Below are 12,999 nucleotides of genomic sequence, written 5' to 3' on the forward strand. Positions count from 1 at the left end.
TGCGTGGCTGCTAAGTGGGGTCTGTACAGAGACCTCTCCCTGTTTGGCTGCTAAGTGGGGTCTGTTCAGAGACCTCTCCTCTCTCTCTCTGCGTGGCTGCTAAGTGCGGTCTGTTCAGAGACCTCTCCCTGCGTGGCTGCTAAGTGGGGTCTGTTCAGAGACCTCTCCCTGCGTGGCTGCTAAGTGGGGTCTGTTCAGAGACCTCTCCCTGCGTGGCTGCTAAGTGGGGTCTGTTCAGAGACCTCTCCTCTCTCTCTCTGCGTGGCTGCTAAGTGCGGTCTGTTCAGAGACCTCTCCCTGCGTGGCTGCTAAGTGGGGTCTTTTCAGAGACCTCTCCCTGCGTGGCTGCTAAGTGGGGTCTGTTCAGAGACCCCTCCCTGCTAAGTGGGGTCTGTTCAGAGACCTCTCCCTGCTATGTGGGGTCTGTTCAGAGACCTCTCCCCGCGTGGCTGCTAAGTGGGGTCTGTTCAGAGACCACTCCCTGCTAAGTGGGGTCTGTTCAGAGACCTCCCATCTCTCTGCCTGCGTGGCTGCTAAGTGGGGTCTGTACAGAGACCTCCCCTCTCTCTGCCCGCGTGGCTGCTAAGTGGGGTCTGTTCAGAGACCTCCCCCTCTCTGCCTGCGTGGCTGCTAAGTGGGGTCTGTACAGAGACCTCCCCTCTCTCTGCCTGCGTGGCTGCTAAGTGGGGTCTGTTCAGAGACCTCTCCCTGCTAAGTGGGGTCTGTTCAGAGACCTCTCCCTGCTAAGTGGGGTCTGTTCAGAGACCACTCCCTGCGTGGCTGCTAAGTGGGGTCTGTACAGAGACCTCCCTTCTCTCTGCCTGCGTGGCTGCTAAGTGGGGTCTGTACAGAGACCTCCCCTCTCTCTGCCTGCGTGGCTGCTAAGTGGGGTCTGTTCAGAGACCTCCCCTCTCTCTACCTGCGTGGCTGCTAAGTGGGGTCTGTTCAGAGACCTCCCCTCTCTCTACCTGCGTGGCTGCTAAGTGGGGTCTGTTCAGAGACCTCCCCTCTCTCTGCCTGCGTGGCTGCTAAGTGGGGTCTGTTCAGAGACCTCCCCTCTCTCTGCCTGCGTGGCTGCTAATCTGTTCAGAGACCTCCCTCTCTCTGCCTGCGTGGCTGCTAATCTGTTCAGAGACCTCCCCTCTCTCTGCCTGCGTGGCTGCTAAGTGGGGTCTGTTCAGAGACCTCCCCTCTCTCTACCTGCGTGGCTGCTAAGTGGGGTCTGTTCAGAGACCTCCCCTCTCTCTGCCTGCGTGGCTGCTAATCTGTTCAGAGACCTCCCTCTCTCTGCCTGCGTGGCTGCTAAGTGGGGTCTGTTCAGAGACCTCCCTCTCTCTGCCTGCGTGGCTGCTAAGTGGGGTCTGTTCAGAGACCTCCCCTCTCTCTGCCTGCGTGGCTGCTAAGTGGGGTCTGTTCAGAGACCTCCCCTCTCTCTGCCTGCGTGGCTGCTAAGTGGGGTCTGTACAGAGACCTCCCCTCTCTCTGCCTGCGTGGCTGCTAATTGGGGTCTGTTCAGAGACCTCTCCCTGCTAAGTGGGGTCTGTTCAGAGACCTCCCCTCTCTCTGCCTGCGTGGCTGCTAAGTGGGGTCTGTTCAGAGACCTCCCTCTCTCTGCCTGCGTGGCTGCTAAGTGGGGTCTGTTCAGAGACCTCCCCTCTCTCTGCCTGCGTGGCTGCTAAGTGGGGTCTGTTCAGAGACCTCTCCCTGCTAAGTGGGGTCTGTTCAGAGACCTCCCCTCTCTCTGCCTGCGTGGCTGCTAAGTGGGGTCTGTACAGAGACCTCCCCTCTCTCTGCCTGCGTGGCTGCTAAGTGGGGTCTGTTCAGAGACCTCTCCCTGCTAAGTGGGGTCTGTTCAGAGACCTCTCCCTGCTAAGTGGGGTCTGTTCAGAGACCACTCCCTGCGTGGCTGCTAAGTGGGGTCTGTACAGAGACCTCCCTTCTCTCTGCCTGCGTGGCTGCTAAGTGGGGTCTGTACAGAGACCTCCCCTCTCTCTCCTGCGTGGCTGCTAAGTGGGGTCTGTACAGAGACCTCTCCCTGTTTGGCTGCTAAGTGGGGTCTGTTCAGAGACCTCTCCTCTCTCTCTCTGCGTGGCTGCTAAGTGCGGTCTGTTCAGAGACCTCTCCCTGCGTGGCTGCTAAGTGGGGTCTGTTCAGAGACCTCTCCCTGCGTGGCTGCTAAGTGGGGTCTGTTCAGAGACCTCTCCCTGCGTGGCTGCTAAGTGGGGTCTGTTCAGAGACCTCTCCTCTCTCTCTGCGTGGCTGCTAAGTGCGGTCTGTTCAGAGACCTCTCCCTGCGTGGCTGCTAAGTGGGGTCTTTTCAGAGACCTCTCCCTGCGTGGCTGCTAAGTGGGGTCTGTTCAGAGACCCCTCCCTGCTAAGTGGGGTCTGTTCAGAGACCTCTCCCTGCTATGTGGGGTCTGTTCAGAGACCTCTCCCGCGTGGCTGCTAAGTGGGGTCTGTTCAGAGACCACTCCCTGCTAAGTGGGGTCTGTTCAGAGACCTCCCTCTCTCTGCCTGCGTGGCTGCTAAGTGGGGTCTGTACAGAGACCTCCCCTCTCTCTGCCCGCGTGGCTGCTAAGTGGGGTCTGTTCAGAGACCTCCCCCTCTCTGCCTGCGTGGCTGCTAAGTGGGGTCTGTACAGAGACCTCCCCTCTCTGCCTGCGTGGCTGCTAAGTGGGGTCTGTTCAGAGACCTCTCCCTGCTAAGTGGGGTCTGTTCAGAGACCTCTCCCTGCTAAGTGGGGTCTGTTCAGAGACCACTCCCTGCGTGGCTGCTAAGTGGGGTCTGTACAGAGACCTCCCTTCTCTCTGCCTGCGTGGCTGCTAAGTGGGGTCTGTACAGAGACCTCCCCTCTCTCTCCCTGCGTGGCTGCTAAGTGGGGTCTGTACAGAGACCTCTCCCTGTTTGGCTGCTAAGTGGGGTCTGTTCAGAGACCTCTCCTCTCTCTCTCTGCGTGGCTGCTAAGTGCGGTCTGTTCAGAGACCTCTCCCTGCGTGGCTGCTAAGTGGGGTCTGTTCAGAGACCTCTCCCTGCGTGGCTGCTAAGTGGGGTCTGTTCAGAGACCTCTCCTCTCTCTCTCTGCGTGGCTGCTAAGTGCGGTCTGTTCAGAGACCTCTCCCTGCGTGGCTGCTAAGTGGGGTCTTTTCAGAGACCTCTCCCTGCGTGGCTGCTAAGTGGGGTCTGTTCAGAGACCCCTCCCTGCTAAGTGGGGTCTGTTCAGAGACCTCTCCCTGCTATGTGGGGTCTGTTCAGAGACCTCTCCCCGCGTGGCTGCTAAGTGGGGTCTGTTCAGAGACCACTCCCTGCTAAGTGGGGTCTGTTCAGAGACCTCCCCTCTCTCTGCCTGCGTGGCTGCTAAGTGGGGTCTGTTCAGAGACCTCCCCTCTCTCTGCCTGCGTGGCTGCTAAGTGGGGTCTGTACAGAGACCTCCCCTCTCTCTGCCTGCGTGGCTGCTAAGTGGGGTCTGTTCAGAGACCTCTCCCTGCTAAGTGGGGTCTGTTCAGAGACCTCCCTCTCTCTGCCTGCGTGGCTGCTAAGTGGGGTCTGTTCAGAGACCTCTCCCTGCTAAGTGGGGTCTGTACAGAGACCTCCCTCTCTCTGCCCGCGTGGCTGCTAAGTGGGGTCTGTACAGAGACCTCCCTCTCTCTGCCTGCGTGGCTGCTAAGTGGGGTCTGTTCAGAGACCTCTCCCTGCTAAGTGGGGTCTGTTCAGAGACCTCTCCCTGCTAAGTGGGGTCTGTTCAGAGACCTCCCTCTCTCTGCCTGCGTGGCTGCTAAGTGGGGTCTGTACAGAGACCTCTCCCTGCTAAGTGGGGTCTGTTCAGAGACCTCTCCCTGCGTGGCTGCTAAGTGGGGTCTGTACAGATACCTCCCCTCTCTCTGCCTGCGTGGCTGCTAAGTGGGGTCTGTACAGAGACCTCCCCCTCTCTCCCTGCGTGGCTGCTAAGTGGGGTCTGTACAGAGACCTCCCCTCTCTCTCTCTGCGTGGCTGCTAAGTGCGGTCTGTTCAGAGACCCCTCCCTGCTAAGTGGGTTCTGTTCAGAGACCTCTCCCTGCTAAGTGGGGTCTGTACAGAGACCTCTCCCTGCTATGTGGGGTCTGTTCAGAGACCTCTCCCTGCGTGGCTGCTAAGTGGGGTCTGTTCAGAGACCTCCCCTCTCTCTGCCTGCGTGGCTGCTAAGTGGGGTCTGTTCAGAGACCTCTCCTCTCTCTCCCTGCGTGGCTGCTAAGTGGGGTCTGTTCAGAGACCTCCCTCTCTCTGCCTGCGTGGCTGCTAAGTGGGTTCTGTTCAGAGACCTCTCCCTGCTAAGTGGGGTCTGTACAGAGACCTCTCCCTGCTATGTGGGGTCTGTTCAGAGACCTCTCCCTGCGTGGCTGCTAAGTGGGGTCTGTTCAGAGACCTCCCCTCTCTCTGCCTGCGTGGCTGCTATGTGGGGTCTGTTCAGAGACCTCTCCCTGCTAAGTGGGGTCTGTACAGAGACCTCTCCCTGCTAAGTGGGTTCTGTTCAGAGACCTCTCCCTGCTAAGTGGGGTCTGTTCAGAGACCTCTCCTGCGCGGCTGCTATGTGGGGTCTGTACAGAGACCTCTCCCTGCTAAGTGGGTTCTGTTCAGAGACCTCTCCCTGCGTGGCTGCTATGTGGGGTCTGTACAGAGACCTCTCCCTGCTAAGTGGGGTCTGTTCAGAGACCTCTCCCTGCGTGGCTGCTATGTGGGGTCTGTACAGAGACCTCTCCCTGCTAAGTCGGTTCTGTTCAGAGACCTCTCCCTGCTAAGTGGGGTCTGTTCAGAGACCTCTCCCTGCTAAGTGGGGTCTGTTCAGAGACCTCTCCCTGCTAAGTGGGGTCTGTTCAGAGACCTCTCCCTGCTAAGTGGGGTCTGTTCAGAGACCTCTCCCTGCTAAGTGGGGTCTGTTCAGAGACCCTCCCTGCGTGGCTGCTATGTGGGTTCTGTTCAGAGACCTCTCCCTGCGTGGCTGCTATGTGGGGTCTGTACAGAGACCTCTCCCTGCTAAGTGGGTTCTGTTCAGAGACCTCTCCCTGCTAAGTGGGGTCTGTTCAGAGACCTCTCCCTGTGTGGCTGCTATGTGGGGTCTGTACAGAGACCTCTCCCTGCTAAGTGGGTTCTGTTCAGAGACCTCTCCCTGCTAAGTGGGGTCTGTTCAGAGACCTCTCCCTGCTAAGTGGGTTCTGTACAGAGACCTCTCCCTGCTAAGTGGGTTCTGTTCAGAGACCTCTCCCTGCTAAGTGGGTTCTGTTCAGAGACCTCTCCCTGCTATGTGGGGTCTGTTCAGAGACCTCTCCCTGCTAAGTGGGTTCTGTTCAGAGACCTCTCCCTGCTATGTGGGGTCTGTTCAGAGACCTCTCCCTGCTAAGTGGGGTCTGTACAGAGACCTCTCCCTGCTAAGTGGGGTCTGTACAGAGACCTCTCCCTGCTAAGTGGGGTCTGTACAGAGACCTCTCCCTGCTAAGTGGGGTCTGTACAGAGACCTCTCCCTGCTAAGTGGGGTCTGTTCAGAGACCTCTCCCTGCTAAGTGGGGTCTGTTCAGAGACCTCTCCCTGCTAAGTGGGGTCTGTTCAGAGACCTCTCCCTGCTAAGTGGGGTCTGTACAGAGACCTCTCCCTGCTAAGTGGGGTCTGTTCAGAGACCTCTCCCTGCTATGTGGGTTCTGTTCAGAGACCTCTCCCTGCTAAGTGGGTTCTGTTCAGAGACCTCTCCCTGCTATGTGGGGTCTGTTCAGAGACCTCTCCCTGCTAAGTGGGGTCTGTACAGAGACCTCTCCCTGCTAAGTGGGGTCTGTACAGAGACCTCTCCCTGCTAAGTGGGGTCTGTTCAGAGACCTCTCCCTGCGTGGCTGCTATGTGGGGTCTGTTCAGAGACCTCTCCCTGCGTGGCTGCTATGTGGGGTCTGTTCAGAGACCTCTCCCTGCTAAGTGGGGTCTGTTCAGAGACTCTCCCTGCGTGGCTGCTATGTGGGGTCTGTTCAGAGACCTCTCCCTGCTAAGTGGGGTCTGTTCAGAGACCTCTCCCTGCGTGGCTGCTATGTGGGGTCTGTTCAGAGACCTCTCCCTGCGTGGCTGCTATGTGGGGTCTGTTCAGAGACTTCTCCCTGCGTGACTGCTAACTGGGGTACTTCCAACAACTCTACAGGTTCATGTTACACATCATTACAATGCAAATAAGTGTTTTATAATGCAGCACTTTAGATTACTCACAATTTGCCATCCTTGAAGGAACGAACGAAGACGGTGTCTTTCTTTATGGTGGCCTCTTCATGGCAGTCTGGGGTGATGACCTGGAGAGGGAGATATAGAGAGATGGATGGATGGTGAGAGAGTGGACAGGGGAGAGATGGATGGATGGTGAGAGAGTGGACAGGGGAGAGATGGATGGATGGTGAGAGAGTGGACAGGGGAGAGATGGATGGATGGTGAGAGAGTGGACAGGGAGAGATGGATGGATGGTGAGAGAGTGGACAGGGGAGAGGGATGGATGGTGAGAGAGTGGACAGGGGAGAGATGGATGGATGGTGAGAGAGTGGACAGGGAGAGATGGATGGATGGTGAGAGAGTGGACAGGGGAGAGATGGATGGATGGTGAGAGAGTGGACAGGGGAGAGATGGATGGATGGTGAGAGAGTGGACAGGGGAGAGATGGATGGATGGTGAGAGAGTGAGTCTATGGCTCTTCAGAAATACTGTAGCACTGAGCAAAGTGGACATGGTCGACAGAACTCTCCAATATGTCGTTTCAAAATGAAGACATGAGAGGCTAACAGTTTGCAAAGATGAGCATTTATACGTGAGTAAAGAGACTCGCTGGTCTGCCTTCCAAACACGGACAACCCTCCTACACACACAGGAACAGAGAGCAGTAGCAGTGGGAGTCCTAGCTAACAGGCAACACAGTCTAGACTTGAGGAGGTGGTGCTGTGGGATTAGCTAAGATACTCTTTGAAGAGGTAGGGTTTCAGAAGTGTTCATTCCACTGCCCATCTCTGTTGATCTGCATCTCCCTCCCTCCATCCATCTCTATCTCTTCACCTCTCTTCCTCTATCCACCTCTCTTCCTCCACCTCTTCACCTCTCTTCCTCCACCTCTTCACCTCTCTTCCTCCATCCATCTCAGTATTATACTACGAGACAGCCCTGTAGCTGTAGTATTGTACTACGAGGCAGCCCTGTAGCTGTAGTATTGTACTACGAGGCAGCCCTGTAGCTGTAGTATTGTACTACGAGGCAGCCCTGTAGCTGTAGTATTGTACTACGAGGCAGCCCTGTAGCTGTAGTATTGTACTACGAGGCAGCCCTGTAGCTGTAGTATTGTACTACGAGGCAGCCCTGTAGCTGTAGTATTGTACTACGAGGCAGCCCTGTAGCTGTAGTATTGAACTACGAGGCAGCCCTGTAGCTGTAGTATTGTACTACGAGACAGCCCTGTAGCTGCAGTATTGTACTACGAGGCAGCCCTGTAGCTGTAGTATTGTACTACGAGGCAGCCCTGTAGCTGTAGTATTGAACTACGAGGCAGCCCTGTAGCTGTAGTATTGTACTACGAGGCAGCCCTGTAGCTGTAGTATTGAACTACGAGGCAGCCCTGTAGCTGTAGTATTGTACTACGAGGCAGCCCTGTAGCTGTAGTATTGTACTACGAGGCAGCCCTGTAGCTGTAGTATTGAACTACGAGGCAGCCCTGTAGTTGTAGTATTGAACTACGAGGCAGCCCTGTAGCTGTAGTATTGTACTACGAGACAGCCCTGTAGCTGCAGTATTGTACTACGAGGCAGCCCTGTAGCTGTAGTATTGTACTACGAGGCAGCCCTGTAGCTGTAGTATTGTACTACGAGGCAGCCCTGTAGCTGTAGTATTGAACTACGAGGCAGCCCTGTAGTTGTAGTATTGAACTACGAGGCAGCCCTGTAGCTGTAGTATTGTACTACGAGACAGCCCTGTAGCTGCAGTATTGTACTACTAGGCAGCCCTGTAGCTGTAGTATTGTACTACGAGGCAGCCCTGTAGCTGTAGTATTGAACTACGAGGCAGCCCTGTAGCTGTAGTATTGTACTACGAGGCAGCCCTGTAGCTGTAGTATTGAACTACGAGGCAGCCCTGTAGCTGTAGTATTATACTACGAGGCAGCCCTGTAGCTGTAGTATTGTACTACGAGACAGCCCTGTAGCTGTAGTATTGTACTACGAGGCAGCCCTGTAGCTGTAGTATTGTACTACGAGACAGCCCTGTAGCTGTAGTATTATACTACGAGGCAGCCCTGTAGCTGTAGTATTGAACTACGAGGCAGCCCTGTAGCTGTAGTATTATACTACGAGGCAGCCCTGTAGCTGTAGTATTGAACTACGAGGCAGCCCTGTAGTTGTAGTATTGAACTACGAGGCAGCCATGTAGCTGTAGTATTGTACTACGAGGCAGCCCTGTAGCTGTAGTATTGTACTACGAGGCAGCCCTGTAGCTGTAGTATTGTACTACGAGACAGCCCTGTAGCTGCAGTATTGTACTACGAGGCAGCCCTGTAGCTGTAGTATTGTACTACGAGGCAGCCCTGTAGTTGTAGTATTGAACTACGAGGCAGTCCTGTAGCTGTAGTATTGAACTACGAGGCAGCCCTGTAGCTGTAGTATTGTACTACGAGGCAGCCCTGTAGCTGTAGTATTGTACTACGAGGCAGCCCTGTAGCTGTAGTATTGAACTACGAGGCAGCCCTGTAGCTGTAGTATTGAACTACGAGGCAGCCCTGTAGCTGTAGTATTGTACTACGAGGCAGCCCTGTAGCTGTAGTATTGAACTACGAGGCAGCCCTGTAGCTGTAGTATTGTACTACGAGGCAGCCCTGTAGCTGTAGTATTGAACTACGAGGCAGCCCTGTAGCTGTAGTATTGAACTACGAGGCAGCCCTGTAGCTGTAGTGTGTCTGTGTGTCTGTGTGTGTCTGTGTGTGTCTGTGTGTGTCTGTGTGTGTCTGTGTGTGTCTGTGTGTGTCTGTGTGTACTGACCTGTGGAAACTAAGGTGAGGAAAGAAACAGGTCTGAAGAACCCTGATAGCTGACTCTCATTAAACACAGTGTGTGTAACTGTTAAACAAAAACAAAGTAAAACAAACAGCTGTTTTCTCATTTCAGCTGAGCAGCATTGTGTATCTACAATGCAACAACCAGCCATATGAATCCATTGTTTTTAGTGGAAAAGCAATTTGATCAAAGACCCAACTTTGACAACTATTTTACGACAAAATATTCCAACTGATGATGGAGAGGTCTCGACACTGACAATAATCTACTTTACTGATGATAGAGGTATCTTAGGTCTGTAGTAGTGTTGTAGTGTTGTAGTGTAATAGTGTTATAGTGTAGTAGTGTAGTAGTGTTGTAGTGTAATAGTGTTATAGTGTAGTAGTGTAGTAGTGTTGTAGTGTAGTAGTGTTGTAGTGTAGTAGTGTTGTAGCGTAATAGTGTTATAGTGTAGTAGTGTTGTAGTGTAATAGTGTTATAGTGTAGTAGTGTAGTAGTGTTGTAGTGTAGTAGTGTAGTAGTGTTATAGTGTTGTAGTGCTGTAGTGTTGTAGCGTAATAGTGTTATAGTGTAGTAGTGTAGTAGTGTTGTAGTGTAGTAGTGCTGTAGTGTAATAGTGTTATAGTGTAGTAGTGTAGTAGTGTTGTAGTGTTGTAGTGTAGTAGTGCTGTAGTGTTGCAGTGTTGTAGTGTAATAGTGTTATAGTGTAGTAGTGTAGTAGTGTTGTAGTGTAGTAGTGCTGTAGTGTAATAGTGTTATAGTGTAGTAGTGTAGTAGTGTTGTAGTGTAGTAGTGCTGTAGTGTAATAGTGTTATAGTGTAGTAGTGTAGTAGTGTTATAGTGTTGTAGTGTTGTAGTGTAGTAGTGTAATAGTGTTATAGTGTAGTAGTGCTGTAGTGTTGTAGTGTTGTAGTGTTGTAGTGTAGTAGTGTAGTAGTGTTGTAGCGTAATAGTGTTATAGTGTAGTAGTGTAGTAGTGTTGTAGTGTAGTAGTGCTGTAGTGTTGTAGTGTAGTAGTGTTGTAGTGTAATAGTGTTATAGTGTAGTAGTGTAGTAGTGTTGTAGTGTTGTAGTGTTGTAGTGTAGTAGTGTTGTAGCGTAATAGTGTTATAGTGTAGTAGTGTAGTAGTGTTGTAGTGTAGTAGTGCTGTAGTGTTGTAGTGTAGTAGTGTTGTAGCGTAATAGTGTTATAGTGTAGTAGTGTAGTAGTGTAGTAGTGTTGTAGTGTAGTAGTGCTGTAGTGTAATAGTGTTATAGTGTAGTAGTGTAGTAGTGTTATAGTGTTGTAGTGTAGTAGTGTAGTAGTGTAGTAGTGTTGTAGCGTAATAGTGTTATAGTGTAGTAGTGTAGTAGTGTTGTAGTGTAGTAGTGCTGTAGTGTTGTAGTGTAGTAGTGTTGTAGTGTAATAGTGTTATAGTGTAGTAGTGTAGTAGTGTTGTAGTGTTGTAGTGTAGTAGTGTTGTAGCGTAATAGTGTTATAGTGTAGTAGTGTAGTAGTGTTGTAGTGTAGTAGTGCTGTAGTGTTGTAGTGTAGTAGTGTTGTAGCGTAATAGTGTTATAGTGTAGTAGTGTAGTAGTGTTGTAGTGTTGTAGTGTAGTAGTGCTGTAGTGTTGCAGTGTTGTAGTGTAATAGTGTTATAGTGTAGTAGTGTAGTAGTGTTGTAGTGTTGTAGTGTAGTAGTGTTGTAGCGTAATAGTGTTATAGTGTAGTAGTGTAGTAGTGTTGTAGTGTAGTAGTGCTGTAGTGTAATAGTGTTATAGTGTAGTAGTGTTGTAGTGTTGTAGTGTAGTAGTGCTGTAGTGTTGCAGTGTTGTAGTGTAATAGTGTTATAGTGTAGTAGTGTAGTAGTGTTGTAGTGTAGTAGTGCTGTAGTGTAATAGTGTTATAGTGTAGTAGTGTAGTAGTGTTGTAGTGTAGTAGTGCTGTAGTGTAATAGTGTTATAGTGTAGTAGTGTAGTAGTGTTATAGTGTTGTAGTGTAGTAGTGCTGTAGTGTAATAGTGTTATAGTGTAGTAGTGTAGTAGTGCTGTAGTGTAGTAGTGCTGTAGTGTAATAGTGTTATAGTGTAGTAGTGTAGTAGTGTTGTAGTGTTGTAGTGTAGTAGTGCTGTAGTGTAATAGTGTTATAGTGTAGTAGTGTAGTAGTGTTGTAGTGTAGTAGTGTAGTAGTGTAATAGTGTTGTAGTGTAGTAGTGTTGTAGTGTAGTAGTGTTGTAGTGTAATAGTGTTATAGTGTAGTAGTGTAGTAGTGTTGTAGTGTAGTAGTGCTGTAGTGTAATAGTGTTATAGTGTAGTAGTGTAGTAGTGTTATAGTGTTGTAGTGTAGTAGTGCTGTAGTGTTGCAGTGTTGTAGTGTAATAGTGTTATAGTGCTATAGTGCTAGTAGCTGTGTTCCCTCACTATGCCAGTGAAGTGCAGCATGGGGCGGCAGGGTAGCCTAGTGGTTAGAGTGTTGGGCTAGTAACCGGAAGGTTGCAAGTTCAAATCCCCGAGCTGACAAGGTACAAATCTGTCGTTCTGCCCCTGAACAGGCAGTTAACCCACTGTTCCTAGGCCGTCATTGAAAATAAGAATTTGTTCTTAACTGACTTGCCTAGTTAAATAAAGTTTTTATTTTTATTTTTTATACGAGTTCCAAATGGTGCCCTAATCCCTATATAGTGCACTACTTTGACACCCTAATCCCTATATAGTGCACTACTTTGACACCCTAATCCCTATATAGTGCACTACTGTTGATCAGGGACTGCATAGTGTAATTTCATAACAAGATGCTGTCTGTTACACCCCCCTGCTTATATGGTCTCTGAACAGTAGTGGGGTACTATATACAATTGAAGTAGGAGGTTTACATACACTTAGGTTGGAGTCATTAAAACTCGTTTTTCAACCACTCCACAAATTTATGGTTAACAAACTATAGTTTTGACAAGTCGGTTAAGACATCTTTGTGCATGACACAAGTAGTTTATCCAACAATTGTTTACAAATTATTTCACTTATAATTCACTGTATAACAATTCCAGTGGGTCAGAGTAAGTTGACTGTGCCTTTAAACAGCTTGGACAATTCCAGAAAATGATGTCGTAGCTTCTGATAGGCTAATTGACATAATTTGAGTCAATTGGAGCAGTACCTGTAGATGTATTTCAAGGCCGACCTTCAAACTCAGTGCCTCTTTACTTGACATCATGGGAAAAATCAAAATAAATCAGCTAAGACCTCAGAAAAAAAATTGTAGACCTCCACAAGTCTGGTTCATCCTTGGGAGCAATTTCCAAATGCCTGAAGGTACCATGTTCATCTGTACAAACAATAGTACACAAGTATAAACACCATAGGACCACGCAGCCGTCATACCGCTCAGGAAGGAGACGCGTTCTGTCTCCTAGAGATGAACGTACTTTGGTGTGAAAAGTGCAAATTCAATCCCAGAACAACAGCAAAAGACCTTGTGAAGATGCTGGAGGAAACAGGTACAAAAGTATCTATATCCACAGTAAAACGAGTCCTATATCGACATAACCTGAAAGGCTGCTCACCAAGGAAGAAGCCACTGCTCCAAAACCGCCATAAAAAAGCCAGACTACAGTTTGCAACTGCACATGGGGACAGAGATCGTACATTTTGGAGAAATGTCCTCTGGTCTGATGTAACAAAAATAGAACTGTTTGGCCATAATGACCATCGTTATGTTTGGAGGGAAAAGGGGGAGGCTTGCAAGCCGAAGAACACCATCCCAACCGTGAAGCACGGGGGTGGCAGCATCATGTTGTGGAGGTGCTTTGCTGCAGGAGGGACTGGTGCACTTCACAAAATAGATGGCATCATAAGGTAGGAAAATTGTGTGGATATTTCGAAGCAACATCTCAAGACATCAGTCAGGAAGTTAAAGCTTGGTTGCAAATGGGTCTTCCAAATGGACAATGACCCCAAGGATTCTTCCAAAGTTGTGTCAAAATGGCATAAGGACAACAAA

At 50.3% G+C, this 12,999-nt stretch overlaps 1 protein-coding gene across 5 annotated transcripts in view; it reads right to left on the bottom strand.

The window, feature by feature from the left end:
- Positions 1-12,999, bottom strand: part of LOC112224722 (AT-rich interactive domain-containing protein 4B) — a gene marked incomplete at its 5' end in the record, with an annotated part of 111,647 nt that overhangs the window by 97,506 nt on the left and 1,142 nt on the right. For all 5 annotated transcript variants that reach the window (XM_042305691.1, XM_042305690.1, XM_042305688.1 and 2 more), the window contains 1 exon segment: positions 6,214-6,293.

The sequence above is a fragment of the Oncorhynchus tshawytscha genome, linkage group LG24, assembly GCF_018296145.1.
Source record: "Oncorhynchus tshawytscha isolate Ot180627B linkage group LG24, Otsh_v2.0, whole genome shotgun sequence".
Classification (NCBI taxonomy): Eukaryota; Metazoa; Chordata; class Actinopteri; order Salmoniformes; family Salmonidae; genus Oncorhynchus; species Oncorhynchus tshawytscha.